The sequence below is a fragment of the Giraffa tippelskirchi genome, chromosome 7 (assembly GCF_054371585.1).
Source record: "Giraffa tippelskirchi isolate mGirTip1 chromosome 7, T2T-mGirTip1v1.2.pri, whole genome shotgun sequence".
NCBI classification, from domain to species: Eukaryota; Metazoa; Chordata; class Mammalia; order Artiodactyla; family Giraffidae; genus Giraffa; species Giraffa tippelskirchi.
This window is the reverse complement of record NC_137281.1, coordinates 113309463-113326704: the sequence shown is the minus strand read 5'-3', so window position 1 is coordinate 113326704 and position 17242 is coordinate 113309463. Positions and strand designations below refer to the sequence as shown.

Below are 17242 nucleotides of genomic sequence, written 5' to 3'. Positions count from 1 at the left end.
TCTCCTGATTCAAAAATCCACCTCTGTCTCTATTACAAGTTGATTCACAGTCATAGAATATTAGAATTCAAAGGATCTTTAGGAATCTTTTGGCTCAATCCTTTCTCTTTCTCTCTTTTTAATAGATGAAGTTTTTTAGAGTTTAACCTAAGGACCCACAATTAATTACTGACGAAATTGGCTCTAAACCTCAGTTCTCATGCCAGTGTCTTTTCCACTCACCACACTGCTCTCACCTTCTGTGGACACTTGTAAAGGGGGATTGTATTTGTGGTTGTTCAGTCGCTCAGTTGTGTTCGACTCTGGGACCCCATGGACTACAGCACGTCCAGGCTTCGCTGTCTTTCACTGTCTCCTGGAGTTTGCTCAAGCTCACAATGGCACCCTACTCCAGTACTCTTGCCTGGAAAATCCCATGGACGGCGGAGCCTGGTAGGCTGCAGTCTATGGAGTCGGACAGGACTGAGCGACTTCACTTTCACTTTTCACTTTCATACATCGGAGAAGAAAATGGCAATCCATTCCAGTGTTCTTGCCTGGAGAATCCCAGGGGGAGCCTAGTGGGCTGCTGTCTATGGGGTCGCACAGAGTCAGACACGACTGAAGTGACTTAGCAGCAGCAGCATGTGAGTTGATGACGCCGTCCAATCATCTTATTCTCTGTCACCCTCTTCTCCTCATGTTCTCAGTCTATCCCAGCATCAAAGTCTTTTCCAATAAGTCTGCTCTTGGCATCAGGTGGCCAAAGTATTGGAGCTTCAGCTTCAGCATCCATCCTTCCAATGACTATTCCGTGTTGATTTCCTTTAGGATTGACTGGTTTGATCTCCTTGCAGTCCAAGGGACTCTCAAGAGTCTTCTCCAACACCACGGTTCAAAAGCATCAATTCTTTGGTACTCAGCTTTCTTTATAGTCTAACTCTCCCATCCATACATGACTACTGGAAAAACCATAGCTTTGACTAGACAGACTTTTGTCTGCAAAGTGATGTCTCTGGTTTTTAATACACTTTCTAGGCTGCTGCTGCTGCTGCTAAGTCGCTTCAGTCGTGTCCGACTCTGTGCGACCCCATAGACAGCAGCCCACCAGGCTCCGCTGTCCCTGGGATTCTCCAGGCAAGAACACTGGAGTGGGTTGCCATTTCCTTCTCCAGTGCATGAAAGTGAAAAGTGAAAGGGAAGCCACTCAGTCGTGTCCGACTCTTCGCGACCCCGTGGACTGCAGCCTACCAGGCTCCTCCGTCCATGGGACTTTCCAGGCAAGAGTACTGGAGTGGGGTACCATTGCCTTCTCCGACTTTCTAGGCTATATTAACCCAAAGATCATGTTATCTGTTGAATAAATGAGTTTCTGTCTTTTAAAAAATCTGATAGTGGAGTTATCTTAAAATGGAGACCTGTACCTTCTGATCTGAATCACTGGAGGACACATCACCTGCCAAATTGTCAAGAATGTTTAACTTCATCATGAGAAAACAATCAGACAAATCTAGCAGTAGAAAACTGCACAAAATAACTGTCCTGGATTCTTAAACAAAGCAGAGCAGTTGTCTGTTGGTATCAGTGGGGGATTGGCTCCAGGAACTCCTCAGATACTCAAATCTGCAGATGCTCAAATCCTTTATATAAAATGGTGTTATGTTGGGCTTAGTCATGTCTGACTCTTTGTGACCCCATGGATTGTAGCCTGCCAGGCTCCTCTGTCCATGAGGATTCTCCAGGCAAGAATATTGGAGTGGGTTGCCAGTCACTTCTCCAGATCAAACCAAGGTCTCCCTCATTGCAAGCAGATTCTTTACTGTCTGAGCCACCAGGGAAGCCCAGGCATACTGGAGTGGGTAGCCTATCCCTTCACCAGAGGATCTTCCCAACCCAAGAATTGAACCTGTGTCTCCTGCATTTGAAGCGGGTTCTTTACCATTTGAGCTGTATTTGTATATTTGCACTTTCTAGGTGACTCAGTGGTAAAGAATCCGCCTGCCAATACAGACAGAAGGAGCCGCAGGAGACATCAGTTCGATCCCTGGGTAGGGAAGATCCCCTCAAGCAGGGAATGGCTATCCACCCCAGTATTCTTGCCTGGGAAATCCCATGGAAAGAGGAGACTGGCAGGCTACAGTCCATGGGGCCACAAAGAGTCAGACTCGACTCAACACACACACATTTGCATATAACCTGTGCACATCCTCCTGCATATCTTACATCATCTCTAGATTACTTATAATATCTACTACAATGCAAATGATGTATACATAATTTTAAATACAATGTGAATGCTATATAAAGAGTTATCAGTACATGTAAAATTCAGGTTTTGCTTTTTGGAAATTTCTGGAATTTGAGGGGGAATATTTTTGATCCAACATTGGTTGAATCCATGGCTATGGAGGTCCTGACTGTATCGTGAAAGTAAAAATAGTAGGGCACTGCTTGATTAAAGATGGCTAAAGAAATATGGTAACTAACACTGTTGTTTGGATCCTGGATCAAAGACTGAAAAAGCTGCTAACGGGACAACTGGGAAATTTGGTTTTGTGTTAGATTGTGTTACGGTATCAATGTTAAATATCTGTAGTGTTATATCATGGTTATTTTTTAGAATGCCCAAGTTCTTAGGAGATATTTGCTAAAGTTCTTAGAAGTGAAGTGTAGTTCTGTCTGCAATTTATTTTCAAATGGAAAAGGGGGGGAGTGCAGTGTGAGAGAGGATAAGAAAGAGAACATACAAATAAGTTACAATAACTGGCAAGATGTTAATAATTGGGGAGATGAATGTGACAAAATTAGGCAAAATTAACAATTAGGAAATCTAGATGCAAGGCATAAGGTTGTTCACTGTATACTGTTTATATTTTTTTATAAGTTTGAAGTAATTCAAATTAAGTTGGGGGAAACCCATGTTGTTATTCAGTCGCTAAGTCATGTCCAACTCTTTGTGACTCCATAGACTGCATGCAGGACACCAGCCTTCCCTGTCCTTCACTATCTCCAGGAGTTTGCTCAGATTCATGTCCCATTGATTTGGTGATGCTATCTAACCATCTCATCCTCTGTTGCCCTCTTCTCTTCCTTCCCTCAATCTTTCCCAGCATCAGGGTCCTTTTCAATGAGTCCACTCTTCACATCAGGTGGCCACGTCTTGGGAGCTTCAGCTTCAGCATCACTCCTTCCAATGAATATTCAGGGTTGATTTCCTTTAGGATTGATTGGTTTGCTCTCCTTGCTATCCAAGGGACTCTCAAGAGTCTTCTCCAGCACCACAGGTCGAAAGCATCAATTCTTTGGCACTCAGCCTTTTAAGGCATAATCTTTTATTGATTATGTCTTTTTTAAGACATAATCAATCGTGAAAACACATGGAAAATTGCAAATGTAGCTAGGGGGATGAAAGAGAAATATACAGTGTTCTGAGAGCCTATAATAGGAAAAGTTAACCCTTGTAGGGATGATAGAATGATCCTTGTTTTATGAAAGAGAAACCTGATGTTCAAAAATTAACCTGAAGTTAATAAGGGACTTCTCTGTTGGTCCTGTGATTAAAACTCCAGCTTCCAATGCAGCGGGCCTGGGTTTGATCCCTGGTCAGGGAACTAAGATCCCACATGCTGCACAGTCAAAAAAATTTTTTTTGATTAAAAGAAACATGTCAGTAAGTAGTCTAAAACATAGAGTTAGTAAATAGAAAATATAGGATGATTCCAAACCTATTGGAATTTTTCCTGTAACATCTTGTTTTCCATCCAAGTTTATTTGCATTCCCCGAAAAGAGTTTTTTTCCTTCCTCCTAATGCTAAGCCCCAATTTATACTATTCACTCTTTTTCATTTTTGAGACATCTTACTCCCTGTTACCATCTTCCTGCTCAAGTCAATTGTTCCTTACTCCAACTTTCAGGTAAGCCTTAGTGGTGGTGGTTTAGTTGCTAAGTCATGCCCAAATCTTCTTGACCCCATGGACTGTCTCCTACCAGGCTCCTCTTGGGATTTCCCAGGCCAAGAATACTGGAGTGGGTTATTTCTTTCTCCAGGGCATCACCCAACCCAGGGATTGAACCTGGATCTCCTGCATTGCAGGCAGATTCTTCACTAACTGAGCCACCAGGGAAGCCCTCAGGTAGGCCTTAAAACCTTTTATATCATGAAATATCCTTGCTTGACCTCTATATTTACTGTTGGCAATAGTTGTATCATTTTATCTTTCTCCTAATGGAGCTCTTCAGGTAATGACAGAGGAGATAAATCAGATAAGTGCCCCCTCTGAAAATAACAAAAATGCTTGTTACATACAAATACATAGTTCAAATCTTCTGTGTCCTTACTGATTTTCTGTCTGCATGTTATATTAATTACTGTGAGAGGTGGGTTAAAATTTTCCCAAGAATGTGGATTTGTTGATTTTCTTTGTAGAGCTGTCAAAGGTTACTTTATATATTTTAAAGCTTTGTTTTTGGTGCATACAAAAGTACAGTTGTTAAATCTTAATCATTATTAAGTTCAGTTCAGTTCAGTCACTCAGTCCTGTCCGACTCTTTGAGACCCCATGAATTCCAGCACGCCAGGCCTCCCTGTCCATCACCAATTCCTGGAGTCTACCCAAGCCCATGCCCATCGAGTCGGTGATGCTATCCAGCCATCTCATCCTCTGTCGTCCCCTTCTCCTCCTGCCCCTAGTCCTTCCCAGCATTAGGAAGTGAGCCTTTTTTCTTTAGTGGATTTTTTTCCCCTTTAATACTGTACTGGCTGTCTCTTCGCTAGTGTTTACAAAGTTTTGCCTTCAGCCTTTATGGTGTGTTTCTTAAATGTGCTTTTCTAACTAACATACAGTTGGCTTTGTTTATTTAATCTAGGCTGATAGTCATCTCTTTTACCTGAAATATTTAATACAGTAATAGTTAATGTAATCACTCTTAAATTTGGATGTATGTCAGGGTTCTCCAGAGAAACAGAACCATTATCCAATGTGTGTGTGTGTGTGTGTGTGTGTGTGTGTGTGTGTGTATGTACGCACACTTGGCTTATACAATTATGGAGGCTGAGAAGTCTCAAGATCTGGTATCGGCAATCTGGACATATGTCTTCATATATGTTTTTTAGAAATACATACTGCTTGGTCTTTGTTGAACTTCCCAAATCTATAGATCAAGAAGACATCCTGACTTTACACCCAGGAAAGCCAATGATATAATTAAAAGCCTGAGAACCAGTGGAGCCAGCGGTATAAATCCAAGTTCACATGCAGAAGACTGATATCCCAACTCAAAACAGGCAGGCTTGATCTGAGGGTTAGCACTCAGATCTGTCTCTCCTCAAAGATAGTATTAGAAGAATATTATTATGACCTTAGATTAAGAAAAAAATTATTTATGATGACACAAAAAGACTAGCTACAAAAGAAAAGATTGACGTATTTGACTACACTAAAATTAAGAATTTTGCTCATCAGAAGATACTACTGAGAGAGAGTCAAAACTGGTACAGGGTTCCCACATACCCTTCATCCAGTTTCTCCAAATGGTTGCATCATATGCAACTATAAAACAGTATCAGAATCAGGAAATTTATATAGTTATGATGCATGTGTATAATTCTATGGCATTTTGTCATACACAGGTTCATGCAACCACTGCTACAATCAACATACAGAACTGTTCCATCACCACAAACATCTCCCTTGTGCTACTACTTTAGTAGCACAGCTACTCCTCTCCCCCACCCCCACCAACACTAATCCCTGGCAACCACTTATCTATTCTTCCTTTTTATAATTTATTTGAAGAATGTTACAGAAATGGAATCACTGAAATGGTCTTTTTTTTTCACTCAGCATAAGTCCCTTGAGATCCAAGATGTTACATGTACTAATAATTTTTATTTTGAATTATATTGTTTAGTGTTCCATAGCATGGAGGTACCACAGTTTGTTACTAACTCACTTATTGAAAAAAAGACTGGTTAATTTTGGCCTTTCACTATCACAAATTAGCTGCATTTTACACTTGTGTAAAAATTTGCGTATGGGCTCAGGTCTTTTCTCTCAGACAAATGCGTGAGCATGTGAATGCTGTGTCAAAAACAAACAGTTAATATCTCTAATTTAAAAAGAACTTCCAAAGTAGAGAAGAAAAAATCACACAGTATGTATGTTTCAATTTTTAATAAACTGCCACACTTTTATAGTGTGGCTATACCATTTTATAGTCCCATTAGCAATTTCTGAGACATCCAAGTAGTATGCATATAAGTCCTCTTTTAGATATATGACTTTCAAATATTTTCTCTTGTTCGCTAGCTTGTACCATAATTTTTTTTCAAAGAACAGGACTTTAAAGCTTTGAGGACAAGTCTATCATTCCTTTCATGATTAATACTTTTTACATCGTGTCTAAAAATAGTTGCCTACCCAAGGACGCAAAGATTTTTATCTGATGTTTTCTTCTGAAGGTACTATAGTTTTAATTCTTAAGCTTCTGATCCATTTTAAGTTGATTTTTGTATATGGTGTGAAATAATAGTCAAAATTCATTTTATTACATGAATGACCCCATTGAATGACCTTGGCACATTGTGGAAAACCCACTGAACATATGTTTTGAACTATTACTGAACTCTCTGGGTGTTCCATTGAGCTATGTGTCTATCCTTAAAAGATTGCCACATTGTCTTGATTATTGTAACCTTATCATAATAAGGTCCTTTACACCAAATTAATCCATAGATTCAACCCAGTTCCAACTAAAATCCCATGCTTTTTGGATAGAAATTGGAACACTGATTCTCAAATTTATATAGAAATGTAAAGGACCTTGAATAGCAATACAGTTTTTCAAAGGGAACAAATCTGGATATTCACATTACCTAATTCCAAGGCTTATTATAGTAATTTTTTAAGGAGTTAAGGGAGGATTTCACTGTGGTATAGATCTCCTCAGCTTCTTTCTCTTCATGAAATTCACCATGATAATCATTCAGTTCAGTTCAGTTCAGTCGCTCAGTCGTGTCTGACTCTTTGCGACCCCATGAATTGCAGCACGCCAAGCCTCCCTGTCCATCACCAACTCCCGGAGTCCACCCAAACCCATGTCCATCGAGTCGGTGATGCCATCCAACCATCTCATCTTCTGTCGCCCCCTTCTCCTCCTGCCCCCAATCCTACTCAGCATCAGGGTCTTTTCCAATGAGTCAACTCTTCGCATGAGGTGGCCAAAGTATTGGAGTTTCAGCTTCAACATCAGTCCTTCCAATGAACACCCAGGATTGATCTCCTTTAGGATGGATTGATTGGATCTCCTTGCAGTCCAAGGGACTCTCAAGAGTCTTCTCCAACACCACAGTTCAAAAGCATCAATTCTGTGGCGCTCAGCTTTCTTCACCGTCCAACTCTCGCATCCATACATGACCACTGGAAAAACCATAGCCTGGACTAGACGGACTTTTGTTGGCAAAGTAATGTCTCTGCTTTTCAATATGCTATCTAGGTTGGTCATAACCTTCCTTCCAAGGAGTAAGCGTCTTTTAATTTCATGGCTGCAATCACCATCAGCAGTGATTTTGGAGCCCCCAAAATAAAGTCTGACACTGTTTCCACTGTTTCCCCATTTATTTCCCATGAAGTGATGGGACCAGATGCCATGATCTTAGTTTTCTGAACGTTGAGCTTTAAGCCAACTTTTTCACTCTCCTCTTTCACCTTCATCAAGAGGCTCTTTAGTTCTTCTTCACTTTCTGCCATAAGGGTGGTATCATCTGCCTATCTGAGGTTATTGATATTTCTCCCGGCAATCTTGATTCCAGCTTGTGTTTCTTCCAGCCCAGCGTTTCTCATGATGTACTCTGCATATAAGTTAAATAAGCAGGGTGACAATATACAGCCTTGATGTACTCCTTTTCCTATTTGGAACCAGTCTGTTGTTCCATGTCCAGTTCTAACTGTTGCTTCCTGACCTGCATTACAGGTATGTTATTAAAAAAGCTATTTACTGTCACACAGTGTTCTTTTAATATTATCTTTTAATAATAATATTTGTTTCTAGTCTGAACATAAGATTCCTGATTCTTCTGAGATAATATTACCTTGTTGATACTTGTGAATCTTGTAGCTGATTGCATTTCCCTATTGCCTTTGGCTGAAAGGAATCCAAAGCTAGATTTATGGCTCTTGTCTAGAATTTGTCCAGTATTCTATGGTGTGTATTTCTGTATCACAACTATCTCTGGGTAAATTTTCCTATCCTCATTTATTTTTCATTGGTTTTCTATAGTCTTACTCTATTTAGGTTTCTACCCTGATATTACATGTGTTCATGTAAACTCTTGCAAATACTATTAGAGAATAGGCATGGAAATGTTTAAACACATAAGTAAATGTAATAAAATATGGTTCATTTAAAGTGGCACTTAGGGCTTCGCTGGTGGCTCAGCAATAATGAAGCTGCCTGCCAGTGCAGGAGACACAGGTTCAATCCCTGACCTGGGAAGATCCCACATGTCATGGAGCAACTAAGCCCCTGCGCTAAAACTATTGAGCACTCTGCCCTGGAGCCCATGCGCCACAACTACTGAGTCCATGTGCTGCAGCTACTGAAGCCTGTATGCCCTAGAGCCCGTGCTCCACAACAGGACAGCCACAATGAGAAGCCAGGGCACCAAAACTGGAGAGTAGCCCCTGCTCACACTATTTAGAGAAAGTTCATGCAGCAATGAAGACCCAGGACAGCCAAAAATAAAATAAATAATTATTTTAAAAATATAAATAAACTAGCACTTATGGCAAGGAATTAGTGTGTATTTCACATTGAAAATTCAGTTTCAAAATTTTAGATTGCATCACTGTCTCATTGTTAAGACAGGTTTTATTGCATATACCAAAGGTGAAGCAGTGGAAAATATTTTTAACGTGGATCATCTTGTCTTTGTGTACTGCTTAACACTTAATATTGACCATGGTTAAGTAATTTAAACTTTCTCAGTCATAATTATCTCATTTATAATGTGAATGAAGTTGACTTTACTTAATGATCAGTTCAAGGAGATGGTACCTCTTAGATGAAAAAACAGAATAGATTATTACTACTAACTAAATTGTTCTGGGATATTGGAAAGCTATCTGATCTCTGTAGAGTTTACTTTACTGTGGTGGAAAATAAGATGACTGAACTAGATGATCCTTAAGACCCTTTACAACTCCTTTTTTTTTTTTTTTTAGTTTATTTTTGATTGTGCTGAGTCTTCATTGCTGCTCGGGCTTTTTCTAGTTTCAGAGAGCAGAGGCTACTCTCTAGTCGCAGTGTGCGGGCTTCTCACTGTGGTTGTTTCTCTTGTTGTGGAGCTCTGGCTATGCAAGCTTCAGTAGTTGCAGTACACAGGCTTAGTTGCCCCACAGCGTGTGGGATCCTCCCCAACCAGAGATCAAACCGGTGTCCTCTGCATTGCAAGGTGGATTCCCAACCACTGGACCACCAGGGAAGCCCCTCTTTATAACTCTTATATGAATTATTCAACAAATATTTATACAAAACTGAGTAAAACAAAGGACTTAGCCTTTAGAAGGTCACAGCACAGTTAGAGGGTAAATGGATTAATTAAATGTAATACATGCTCTAATAGGGGATATAAACATAATTTCATTGAGACAGAAAGGGAATTATGGACTCTAATTGCAAAGGCATAGGAAAATTCAGCCTATGATAGTGAATTTCTTTGTTCCTTATTTTAGGGGAAAACTCATTAGTGTTTCACTATTAAGGATGATAATAGCTGTAGGTGTTTTATAGATTTTTTTTTCTAGATTGAGGAAGGTTCCTCCCAAGCATTTTTCATTTGCTGGGAGTTATCATGAGTGGATATTGAATTTTGTCAATTTTTTTCTGGATCATTTGAGATAATCATCTAGTTTTTCTTTCATAGTGTGAAAATATGGTGAATTACGTTGACTGACTTTTTGTATTATTATATAAACCATGCATTCTTGTGATTAAACCATGATATAGTATCCATGTTTATGTATCACCAAATTTGATTTATTAAAATTTTGTTAAGGATTTTTGCACCTATGTTCATGAGGGATATTGTTCTGAATTTCCTTTTAATATGTTTGGCATTAATTTAGGGCAATGCTGGCCCCATAGAATGAGTTGAGTTACATTCAATCATCTATTTTCTTTTCTTTTTTTTTTTTGGCTTTATGATGTGAACCAGAAAACCTGCTAGACAAATTCCAAAAGAGCTGTAACACTCAATTATCTATTTTCTACAAGAGTTTGTGTATAGAACTGGTATTATTTCTTCCTTAAGTGTTTTGTAGAATTCACCAGTGAAGCCATCTGGACCTCATGTTTTCTTTGGGGAAGTTCTAGAACAATGAAATCATTGTGTGGCTCTAATGTGATGTCCTTTCTCTCATTCTTGTTATTGACAATTTATTTCTTCTCTCTTATCTATATTAATCATAAACAGTCTGGTCACTGGTTTATCCGTACTACTGACATTCTCAAAGAACTAGCTTTAGATTTCACTCACTTTTCTCTTTTCGTTTTATTTTCTATTTCATTGATTTCTGGTCTTAGTTTTTTTCTATCTGGAAAATTTAACAAATTTGTTTTCCACAGAAGAGTTCATAATATGTGTAAACATAATGACATAGTACATAGACATAAACATAGTACAGACTTTTTAAAAATTGAAATATAATTGATTTATAATGTTGTGTTTGGTTTCAGGTTTACAGCAAAGTGATTCAGTTATATATACATATATATTCTTTTTCAGATTCTTTTCCCTTGTAAGTTAGTACAGAATAGCAAGTATAGTTTCCTGTGCTTTACAGTAAGTCCTTATTGTTTATCTACTTTATTTATAGTAGTATATATATGTTAATCTCAAGCTCCTACTCATTTATTCCCCCTTCCCTTTCCCCATTGGTAACCACAGGTTTCTTTTCTATGTCTGTGAGTCTATTTCTGTTTTGTGTATAAGATCATTTGTATCGTTTTTTTTTTTAATAAAGATTCTACATATAAGTGATATCATCTGGTATTTGTCTTTCTCTGTCTGCCTTACTTCACTTGTATGATGATCTCTAGGTCCATCATATTGCTGCAAATGGCATTAATTCATTGTTTTTAATGGCTGAGTAATATGCCATTTATATTTGCACCTCATCTTCTTTATCCATTCTTCTGTTGATGGACATTTAGGTTGCTTGTCCATGTCTTGGCTATTTTACGTAGTGCCACCATTAGCATTGGGGTGCATGCATCTTTTTGAATTATGGTTTTGCCTGCATATAAGCCCAGAATTGGGATTGCAGGATCATATGGTAGGTCTAACATAGTAGAGATTTTTATGGCAGCTGATGTTCTGCATCAGTTTAACTTCACAAAAGAGGTTTATCAGCAGAGCTAATGTCTCATAGACTTACTTATTCACGTTCTGTAACAAGTTAACTTGGTTCCTTTTTGTCACCTCTTCTCTCTGCCTCTAATTTATCTTCTAGCAGTTCATATTCATATTCCAGTGTGTGCTCCCCCAAAAATGCACTAGCAAAATCTAGATCATTTACACTCATTCCAACGCAGCAGATCCTTTTTAGGACAGATGTCATCATCCATGACGGGTCTGTCTTCTTTTTCTACCACTTGTTAACTCAACCAGTCGTTTCTCCTTTTGTTTTGGTCATACTGGGCTCAAACTTCTAAAGTCTTTCTTTATCCCCAAGCACTTTTGTCTTCCTTTTGTATTCTATTATTTGCTTTTTGAATGCCTCCTGATTGAGTCCACACAGATTTGAGTGCACTGCAGATTTCATGATATTAGAGGAGACTGTAGGTTCCCTTAAGTCATTTTGTATATAGTCTTCTTTTTCATCTGGGGTCCGCAATCAGCAACTACCAGTAACTAATCAGTCTCAGCTGGAGCTGCATTTTGTCTCAAGCAAAAACTATAGGCAACACACTCCTCAGGGTCTACTGAGACATCAAATGGTGCCTCACATGGACAGTGCTTTTCTGTAAGATGGTTAAATCCTGTGCTCATTCTGTTCAGCAAAAAGAGTTGTCTTCCAATACACACAGCAGGCTGAAAGGTCTAAAGTCAGAGAGACTTTGGAAACCCCACATTCAGGTTACAGATCTCTTGGCTCACATCAGAAGTGTCCAGAGACTCTGTCAGTGCTTTATAAAGAAGGCCATCCCGGGCCTTTTGTGCTCATGATCCTCCTCCTTGATTTTCTTCAAAGTGTTCTTCATTAGTAATTCCAACCTGGATGATTTGGAAGTAGAGATCTCAAGGAAAGACCTTCATACTAAAACATTTTTCTAACCAGTACTCTTCAAAATATAAAGTTCAAAGTATAAAGAAATATGAGCACCAAAGAATTGATGCTTTTGAACTGTGGTGTTGGAGAAGACTCTTGAGAGTCCCTTGGACTGCAAGGAGATCAAACCCATCAGTCCTAAAGGAAATCAGTCCTGAATATTCATTGGAAGGACTGGTGCTGAAGCTGAAACTCCTATACTTTGGCCACCTGATGCGAAGAACTCATTGGAAAAGACCCTGATGCTGGGAAAGATTGAAGGCAAGAGGAGAAGGGGATGACAGAGGATGAGATGGTTGGATGGCATGACCAACTCGATGGACATGAGTTTGAGAAAGCTCCAGGATTTGGTGATGAACCGGGAAGCCTGGCATGCTGCAGTCCATGGGGTCGCAAAGAGTCGGACACGACTGAGCAATTGAAGTGAACTGAACTGAACTCTTCAAATTGTCAAAATCATCAAAAACAAGGAAAACTTGAGAAACTGCCATAGTCTAGAGGAGTCTAAAGTGACATGAACTAAATGATTTTTGAGGAAAATTTCTTAAACACGTTCTTGTTGCCATGGGAAACAAAGGAGCCATGGGAGCCTCCAGTCCAGCTGCTGTGTAGCCTCTGTGGCCCTGTGGGGGCCCCACAGCCCCCTAGCTGGTGCCCACATGCCTTATTATTATTTTTTAATTTTATTTTCTGCTTGCTTTCAGTTTAAGTTGCTCTTGTAATTTATTAAGATGGAAGAATAGGTCATTGATATTAAAGTTTTTCTATTCTAATATAAACATTTGATACTATGAGTTTCCTTGAAAACATAGCTTTAATGGCATCCCATAACTTTTAAATAATTGTGGTTCTATTTTCATTCAGTCCATAACATTAGACTTTTTCTTTTGTGACCTTTGATCCATTGGTTATATATGTGTTGTGTTTAACTTTTAATTATTTGGGGAGATTTTTTCAAATATCTTTCTGTTATTGAATTTTAGAATACTTTAACTTGAAAGGATGCTTTGTATGAATGTAATCTTTCTGAATTTACTGACTTGTTTTATGTCACAGTGTATAACTGATATAGCTTGGTAAATGTACCATGTACACTCAACAAGAATGTGTATTTTGCTATCATTTGGGGTTTTTTGTTTGTTTGTTTAATGTTTTTATCCCTGTCTTGATTTACTGAAGTTTCATTTTTATAAGATGTGTTTAGTTGAGGATTTATTTTGCTTGGGCTTTGTAGGGCTTCTTGAATTAGTAGACTATTAATGATCATCTCTTCAAAATGTTGTCTCAAATTCCTTCTTTCTTTTTTTTTCTGGGACTTCAATTTATCTTGTTAGGTTCCCTCACTCAATCTGATACCTCATCAAAAAAATAAAAGACATTAACTTTGAAGAAACTGCACTTAAACCCGACACTGACATTTCAGTGACAAGAACTTCAGACAACAGTGAAATGTTATCTCCAAGGTGCCTTGAGAAAATAACTACTCTTCTAGATATACTTCAATAAAGAAGGTAAAATTAATATATTTTTAGAAGGTATTAAAAGAAATTATATTTTTGAGAAAATTAAAGTTATTCCAACAGGAGATAAGCATTAAAGAATATTCTCTAAATCATCATGCAGAAAAAAAATCCTGTATGAAAGAACAGATGCAGAAAGTGATGGAGACCAAAGAAAATTGTAATTATGAGAATAAATCTAAATCACATTGACAGTGAAAGTAGGAGGTGTGAAGAAAGAACAATGTGGCATTTAAACTGTACAGAATTACAATACTAAATGACAAAAATATTGCAAAGGATGTGTGTGCATGTTGGCGGATGTATGTGGTAAATGCTGTTACACCGCTCATAAATTCTTCCCTGGGAGGATAATAAAAGTAAGAATGGTTTTGTTAAGGAACTTTTAAAGTAACTAGTAAGAGAATAAAACAGTGAGGCTGCAATAAGATGCCATTTTACACCTACTAGGATGACTGCTAGATGACCTACTAGTAAAGAAGACCGACAATAACGTGTTGGCCAGGACAGGGAGATATTAGAACCCTCGAAAAGCTAAGCATAGAGTGACAGTATGACCCAGCATTTTCATTCATACATATACATCAAAAAGAATTGAAAGCAGGAACTCAAACAGAGACTTGTACATCTATGCTTATAACATCATTATTCACATTAGCCAAAAGATAGAAATAATCACAGTGACTCTGGAGAGATGAATGAATAAACAGTGTTAGAACTTCAGAAATCTTTGGTTTGGGAAATATCTTATTACTTCTTCCATAATTTCTCCTCTCCATGTTCTTTGTTCTTCCTTTCTGGGACTTCTGCAAGATATTTTACCTCTAGGAATGGTCCTCTATAACTCTTACCTTTTCTCTCATATTTCTTTCCATATCCTGGAAAATTTTCTTCCTTTTATCTCTCAAACTTTCTATTGAATTTTAATTTTAGAAATCATCATTTTAGTTTCCAACCATTCTTTCTTGCTTTTATCATCTCATCCTTTTTTTTTTGTTACAATGGATGCAGTGTCACTTTTAAAAAATATCTGAGGATATTAGCAGGAGGGTTAAAATATTTTCCCTCTTTAACTTGATCTCTTTTGCATTATAGGTTTTCCTCAAATATCTAGCATATCTTGGTTTTCAGTAAATATTTTAAAAGTATGTAGTATAAAAACTAAATGTTTTAAAATTATATAGTATAAAAAACTTCAGTGTGTAAAAGGATGATGTCTATTGCCAGGCAGGTGTTGGCAGGTGGGACCTATTAGTATTTAAAGTGAAGTAGTTAGTGTAAGCTATCACACCAGCTACTTAACTAATTCAACCTGTTTTTTCTTTTTTTCCTTTCAGAACAACCCTGCCCTTGTTTTTAGCCTAGGACTTCAAAACCTAGATACTATGCATTCTATTTTTTAAAATATATTGTATTAGTGTTTATTTGGCTTGGCAAGGGATCTTTTAATTATGTCATGTGGGATCTAGTTCCCTGACCAGGGATTGAACCCAGGCCCCTGCATAGGGAGTGAGATGTCTTAGCCACTGGCCTGCCTGCCTGCTAAGTTATTTCAGTCGTGTCCAGCTCTTTGCGACTGTATCGACTATAGGCCATCAAGGTCCTCTATCCATAGGATTCTCCAGGCAAGAATACTGGAGTGGGTTTCTATGCCCTCCTCCAGGACATCTTCCCCACCCAGGGATAGAACCTGTGTCTCCTATAGCTCTTGCATTGCAGGTGGATTCTTTACCACTGAGCCACCAGGGAAGACCTCTTAGCCACTGGACCACTGGGGAAGTCACGCTGTACATTCTTTGTGTGCTGAAGAGAGGCATAGAGAGTTTTGACCGTGCCACATATAGACTTAATCTCTTATTTTTCATTTCTACATTTTTTTTTCTTGGGCTCTCTGGTCTTTGGCCTGAGTCCTTAGTGTCTGGTGTATTCTGCAAGGTGCACCAGCTCCCTAATTAGTGTAGCCCCTCTCGTAGTATTTCACGGTGTAGATTTTTCTTCACTCTGCTCAACAGCTAACAGCTCTCTGATTTCTGTCTTCGAGATATTTGGAATAATTTGCTTGGTGATGACCTGTTCCCACTCTTGTTGTTTTGGGTTTGTACCATTTTGAGTCCTTTGCCATTTGTCAGGTGATATTGGGCATGATAAACACACATGACTGATCTGTTATTCTCCTACTAGGAAGAAATATTTAGTTAAATAACTTTTCAGAGGGTATTTTCTGTATGAAAAGTCTCTAAAATGTACATCTCTGATGCTAGAACTTTAGAGGCTCTGAGAATGAACTTAATGTTGAGGTGTTTAAGTAATTTTGATTCAGTAGGTGGCACTCTTTCCTAGTTTAACTCAATCCTAAATTAGTGTTTGAACAGTTCAGGGTAGAAAGGTTTTATTTATCCTTATAATCCAAATAAAAATGTTTTCAGAGTTGGGTTATCAACTCTGACCAATTTATATTTTTACAACTTAAAATGTTTGAGTTAAATTTCAAAGTAAAGATCTGAAAAAAATCTAAAACTAAAATCTCCGACATTTCCAAATTTCTAAAACGGTAGTGTTAATAGTGACTTATGCTCTATCAAAAGTTAAAAATAATTAAAATCTTACCAGAAGTCCTGAGTACTAAAGACATTCAGATTCAAGCTGTTAAATATTTTAAAAATGTCCTATTATTGCATGGACAGTTTTTCTTTTCTTCTCTATCCTTCTTTCTGAATATTCCCCCAATATATCGGTATTTTAAATGTACTGATATATTTGTACAATCTGTAGAGTAAACAAAGCACAATGTCTGTTAACAATCCTATAATCAAAAATAGTCAAGATACATGTTAGGCAGTTAAGTAAATACTAATACAGTTTAGGGAACTATTGAGTGCTTTTGGAAAACTTTACATAATCGACAAATAACAAGCAAGTACAGAGAAACATCTTTACTTCCTGTTCTGAATTTGCAAATAATTTACCAGTCTGTAAATCACTCTTGAAATTGTAATATTCAATGTTCACATAAGTCTTATTAGGTCTGAAGCAAACCATGAAATGTTAGAGTTTTAAGGGACTTCGGAGAGCATAAGTCTTAACTATTTGATGATCACAAACTTGTTTTGTTTATTACTTATAAAAGTGAGCTCTTTAAAAATTATGGTTTTTAACAACATTGGAAAAATATTCCAAAAAGAGTTAAAACAACTTACTGTAAAAGTTCACGGGTAAGTCTGTGACCAATTTTGACAAAATATATAAAAAATATTAGTAATGAGAAGACTAAACTACTCTGAGAACAATTGTCAATCAGTCTGGAAACCTCAGTTTGATGCTAGGCTTACGCAACCGTGGGTGAATGGTGACTTTCTCTTTTATTTTTCTACAGTTTTATTTTAAAAATATACTTTCAGGACTTCCCCAGTGGT

General features: G+C 37.8%; 1 protein-coding gene and 1 non-coding gene across 24 annotated transcripts in view; one reads left to right on the top strand and one right to left on the bottom strand.

The window, feature by feature from the left end:
* RNF111 (ring finger protein 111) overlaps positions 1–17242 on the top strand; it is a 111052-nt gene that overhangs the window by 1588 nt on the left and 92222 nt on the right. For 18 of the 23 annotated variants that reach the window (XR_014059442.1, XR_014059444.1, XR_014059438.1 and 15 more), the window contains exon 2: positions 13644–13820. The exons of 4 other annotated variants lie outside the window; for them this stretch is intronic. The gene's annotated coding sequence lies outside the window, so the exon portion shown is untranslated. Of the gene's footprint in view, positions 1–3832; positions 3895–4027; positions 4114–13643; positions 13821–17242 lie in introns of all 23 variants that reach the window. One more of the 23 variants, XM_081510064.1, reaches the window with a different exon arrangement.
* Positions 10171–10232, bottom strand: LOC145515954 (U7 small nuclear RNA). The gene has a single exon (XR_014061150.1). It is a non-coding gene; the product is annotated as a U7 small nuclear RNA (small nuclear RNA).